General features: G+C 35.5%; 1 long non-coding RNA gene across 1 annotated transcript; it reads right to left on the bottom strand.

Annotated features, from left to right (window-relative positions):
• Nucleotides 1-4,465: 4,465 nt before the first annotated feature.
• Nucleotides 4,466-5,074, bottom strand: LOC136836532 (uncharacterized). The gene is made up of 2 exons (XR_010852421.1): nt 4,809-5,074; nt 4,466-4,586 (listed from the first exon to the last, which is right to left on the bottom strand). It is a non-coding gene; the product is annotated as an uncharacterized lncRNA (long non-coding RNA).
• Between the last annotated feature and the right edge of the window lie 434 nt (nt 5,075-5,508).

The following is a 5,508-nucleotide window of genomic DNA, read 5'->3' as shown; positions in this document are numbered from 1 at the left end:
AGGTGACAGATTTGTTACTTTAAAAAGTTAACACTTTCAAAAATGTTAAAACTTGCTAGAAAGGAGAGAGAGAGAGAGAGAGAGAGAGAGAGAGAGAGAGAGAGAAAGAGAAATTATTTAGAATAGTTAAAGACTTGTCATCTTACAGAGAGAGAAGAGTGATAGATTTGTTACTTTAAAAAAAGTTAACACTTTCAAAAAATGTTAAAACTTGCTACCTTGAAGAAGAAGAGGAGAGAAAAGAGAGAGAGAGAGAGAGACAGACAGAGAGAGATAAGAGAGAAAAGTGCCAATTTAAAAAATAACACTTGTCACTTTACCGAGACTTGTTACTTAAAAAGTTAACAAGTGCCAATTTACTGACACAGGTAGGACAGAGACTTGTAATTCAGGAAAACGTTAAGCAATTTACACAGTTAGGTGGAATGGTGACGAAAGATAATATTGGCATCACCCAAAAGGTTACGGAACATTCTACAGATAATCGGTAAACTTGGTAGTTGTAAAGTCCGTATATATGCGATGTCAACCATTTTAAAAGCAATCAAGTGTAACATTATCCAGAAAATATTAAAGCAGGCGTGTTTGTTAGTACGTAAATATCTTCGAGAGAAAAAATAAAGAAATATATCGGATCAGTTAATATGGAAAAGCTCTTTTCTTGATATCGGATACCTTTTTATGGTATCCGATATCAAGAAATTATTCTATTTATGTTACAAGTACCTGATCTTTTTATACCATTAGTGGAATATATCTTTCTCTGTCTAGACCTCATCAACTTCCTTTTAGACGCCAGGTTATTTATGACTGAGATCATCGCTCGAAAATACCCTGCTTTGACGTCACAGGTTCTCTTTTGAGGTAGAACTTCAGCTATCACCTTTTCGGTACCTAAGCATCAGGATCTAAGGCAGTTTCCCTGGTCTGGGGTCTAAGGGTCCACGTTCTGTGCCATTATGTCACACAGGGGCAGTACTTAAGCTTAACTGTTTTATTGTTTTATTTCTTTTTGGGAGACCTGCATTAAAAATCTGTCGTCCATACTGCTGAAGCTGATCATGATACGAAAATTTCCTAAATTTTTTACTTTAGAAATTGTAATGCCCGAATTATTAAGAAAACTTCCTGATGCTGTAATCGAAGTTAACATGAAATAATCTCTTAATCTTGGGAATTTATTCTTAATTATATTACGCTTAACATTGTATCTATTTGCAAGTATACATATATATATATATATATATATATATATATATATATATATATATATATATGGTGCATAAACATATATATATATATATATGTGTGTGTGTGATATATATATTATATATATAATATATATATATATATATATATATATATATTATATATTATTATAAGGTGGTATAATTTGTATAACCATTTTGTAAGTGTTTATAATGTCTCTGTAAAAATTTTGACTTTTTGCTTACAAGATTCGTCATTTGTTGTGAAGACGTGATTTTAAAATGTCTTTTCTTACAGATAAGTTGTGTATTATGTAAACTTATGATTCTGTGGGATATTTTTTCCCTTTTGTTTAATGTTTGAAGTTGTATTGTGAAATGCTTATCAGATCGCCACATCCTGTCTGCCGCGAGAGAGAATAAAGGCTAGCTTCCCATGTTTATTCAGGTGGTTAAGGAAAAGCATTCACTTATGTTATCGTGATGAGCTGTCACCCAGTCAGTGAGCCTCCTGTTATATCTTTAATACTGTATACTTATTCCATCATTATTAACTCTGCCTATGCCTATTCTGTTCGTCATCTGAGAAAGAGAGAAAGAGGAACAGCAGATAAGTGGTGTCGCTTTGGTTTAAAAGCGTCTTTAATTGTGTACCCAGCTGCATCAGGCTGACAAAAAGGTTTGGTAAGCCCTGAACGTGTGTGTACGTGTATCCATACATGTGTATTCTGTGTGAACACCCTATGTGTATTCTCAGCCTACGAGACTTAAAAGCCAGTGTTTTCTAAAGACACCAGTAGTCTGCTAGAAAAGGTCCTGAGAGAAACATATCTCTCTCTCTCTCTCGATAGTCCCATTATATATAACAGGAATAACAGAAAAATATCTGTTGTAAAAGCTCTGTTAAACTCACCCCAGGAGTGTGTTAATTTTGTAGAAGGTGATCAGGAATATTATTTTGTGCAAGTGTTGAGGAGATGTATAATGGTGTAATAATTACAAAAGGTAATGTGGTGACTGTTGAGTTTTGTTAAGTGATATTCTTGGTAAAAGAGAATTGTTGTTTTTGAATAAGTCTTAGAAAGATGTGATTCTGACTTTTCTTTTTATAGGGAAAGTTATTGTGAAAGATTTATATAATCTTTAAGCACATTATTGGTGGTTGTTGTATTTCCATTTTTTGCATATCACATTCTTATATGTCTGTGCTATCACATTATTATGATTTTATTGTTACTGTGTTTTGCTGGTGATTTCTTAACATTTTGTTAGTGCCTACCTGTTATAGAGATTTTAGAGAATGTTATGTGGATTCCAATCAGTAATATTTTGGTGACTGTTTGTAATGGTTAAATCAGGTAAATGCTTGGCACTTAAGTGATAGTTAATAGTTTGATTCTTGCCTAACCAGATTGTTTTCTTGATAAATTAAAGTTTTGTGAATTAAACTTGATTAAGAGATACTTAAATCTTACACTGTTGTCAAATAATGGTAAATCTTTTGAAATTGTAGACTTACATATAACTTTTGAACTTAGAAATAAACCTGTTTGTTTAAAGTTTTTAAAACATAGCGTTTCATTTTGATCACCAGTAATTAGAGTCATTAATGAGTGTGTACAAGGTAAGTGATGTATCTGTTTGTTCTGTAGACTTATCTAGGTAAAATAGAACCAGGAGACAGCTACAGTGCTGGTGGATGTGAAACCCATAGTCCATTAATCTGGATATAACTTAATAATTGTTACCTCATCCATAACTTGATAAAGTTACATTGATTTTCTCAAGTGATAAATAAGATTATGGGATCATTGTACCTTTAGTAAATCAGTCGAACTCTCTGTTATGAGGTTTCACGTATCTGGTCGATGTGAGGTAACTTTTGGTATTATCATTTGCACAACAGATTTGTTGGCCTATTTGTGTAATAACCAGGTGCTTGATCACTTTGTAACAATATATATATATTATATATATATATACAGTATATATATATATATATATATATATATATATATATATATATATTCCTTGTATCCGCTATTTAATAATAGATATAAAATCACAAATACGTATCAGTACAGAAAAACATATGAGAGATGGAAGAAATAAAAAAACTGAAGGAAAGTATTTCCCTGGCGGTATACACGAACTGTGAATATATATATATATTTATATGATACGCAGTTTAATGAAAGAGTCAAAAACTAATAAAAAGGATAAAAAACAGACGGGTTTAAAGAAAACGATCAAATTCATCATTTAAAACTATAATAGCAAAACTCCGCCTGGATGAGTTAGCATTTCTGAAAATGCCAATTTAATTTCTTTAGAGATAATGGTGAACGTTAATTCCAGACTTTAACACAAAAACCACCTTGTGTTTCACCAGTTAGTAAGAGGCTTTCTTTATGCAGTTTAATGAACGGTGGCATTGTTAACTTGCAAATATTATATGCTCACTTTCACTGTCTTGAGATCAGATATGTCAATAAATTCAATCAGACAGTGGCCTTCAATGTGGGGGAAAATCTGTGACTTCGTAAGTCTGTACATTACCGTCAGAAAGATAAGTGGACCTCCTGATGAACTTAGGCAATCAGACGGCTAAACTCCAAGAGAAGACCTACCAAGCGGATCGGCAACACCCAGTCACAGCAGTAGGCAACTGATGCTCGGGGTAAGAGATTATGCCAGAAGCATTCTCTCTCTAATAAGCATTAAAGTATACACTTGACACTAAAGGGGTTGTATGAGATTCTGAAAACTAATGCATTAGAGTACTCGCTTTAAAGTGGGTAATATAAAATTTTACGGCAGTCATAGTCACAATTCCTTGGATGATAAACAGGAAGCCATGTTGTAAAAGTAAATGGCCATGAACCGTGAATGGTGCATTGCTCCTGCAGTAAATAAATACGGCCAGAGGTGGTATATATTTTCTTCTGAAAGTGTGGCTTTTACAAACAGAAAATCAAACGATATTCGGAAAAATTACTTTATACTTCTCTAAATTCAAATGCGTTTTGCAATGCCACGCTACATACCTATAATATATATATATATTTTTACGTTTTTTCCGTGTTTTTAGTTTGAAATATGCTCTGTGAGACAGGTAGCAACAATTTAAGTTAATTTAGCCTTGTGATTCTGACTTCATGTGGGTACAATGGGAAACGTAAAAAAGAGGAAAACAAAGGAGAATTTCATATGAGCATAGGGCTCTGGTTACTGAAATATTACGTAAAACACGTGGGCACATTTAAAGTAGTGTATTTACATAAATGACATTAGTACGGGAAAGAGGAACTCAGTAGGTTAAATGAAACTGGGAAATTCCAGCCACAGTCCGAGAAGCTTCCACGAAATAGCATCCCTCTGAAATGAGAGATATGCACATTATACGCCAGTAATGAAAATAGACAAAAGAATAATGAATTCGAAGCTGCACTGAGGATGCCAAAGGAGTAATAAAAAATTAATACTGCCGATGCAAGAGGCGCACGGACGATTAGACAAGGGTGATTTCTGGCTTTCTCTTTAAGAAAATATTACGAGACAAAAGCGTGACTGAAATGGGGCTCTTCCAGGGCACTTTACCTTAGCAGATTTTCCGAGGGCGCGTAGAAGGCGGTGCGTGGATGACTTGCAATTTCCGAGGGCGAGTTTCTTCCACGTGGTGAGATGCAAGGGCTTCCGTAAAGGGGCAAGGCGATGGGGACTCCTCGAAACCCAAGCAATGGCGTGTGGGCTCGAGGAATACGGTCGAAGGGCACGTGAGGAGAAGTATACTTTGGGAAGGGCCACGTGGTTAGGATGCAAGGGCATCGATGGGGCCAGGTGTTGAGACGTCTTCACAAGTTCACTCCATATCTTCCAGCCCGCGTGTGTCGAGGAGACCTCGTGGGCTTTGCTTTATCCCTCCTTTGGGGCAGGAAGTGCGCCCAACACAGATGCTTTGACTCATTGCACCTGCTGCCCGCAGAGGTTTTGGCCTGTAGAGAAACTATTAAGCCAGATTACTTTTGCCTCGAAGGAAAGATCTTTATCAAAAATGGGAGCGCCTTTAATCTTTTAAACCCTTGTTTTTAAGTCGATAGACAGATGGTCTATCGATCGGCCGGCTGGCAGTAAATGAAACACAACAACAACAAAGGAGGGGGAGGAGGCAATTTGCTAGCGAATTCTTGCTAATCATAATACCTCCCCATACAAGATGATGTACATACCTCCTCTTCGGGTGTGTACATCGATATTCAAGAATGAGCGGCAAATGCTTTCGTTTACTCTACATTCTGCC

Source organism: Macrobrachium rosenbergii, chromosome 56 (genome assembly GCF_040412425.1).
Source record: "Macrobrachium rosenbergii isolate ZJJX-2024 chromosome 56, ASM4041242v1, whole genome shotgun sequence".
NCBI classification, from domain to species: Eukaryota; Metazoa; Arthropoda; class Malacostraca; order Decapoda; family Palaemonidae; genus Macrobrachium; species Macrobrachium rosenbergii.
The sequence above is the reverse complement of the archived record's forward strand: the minus strand, read 5'-3'. Positions and strand labels throughout refer to the sequence as shown.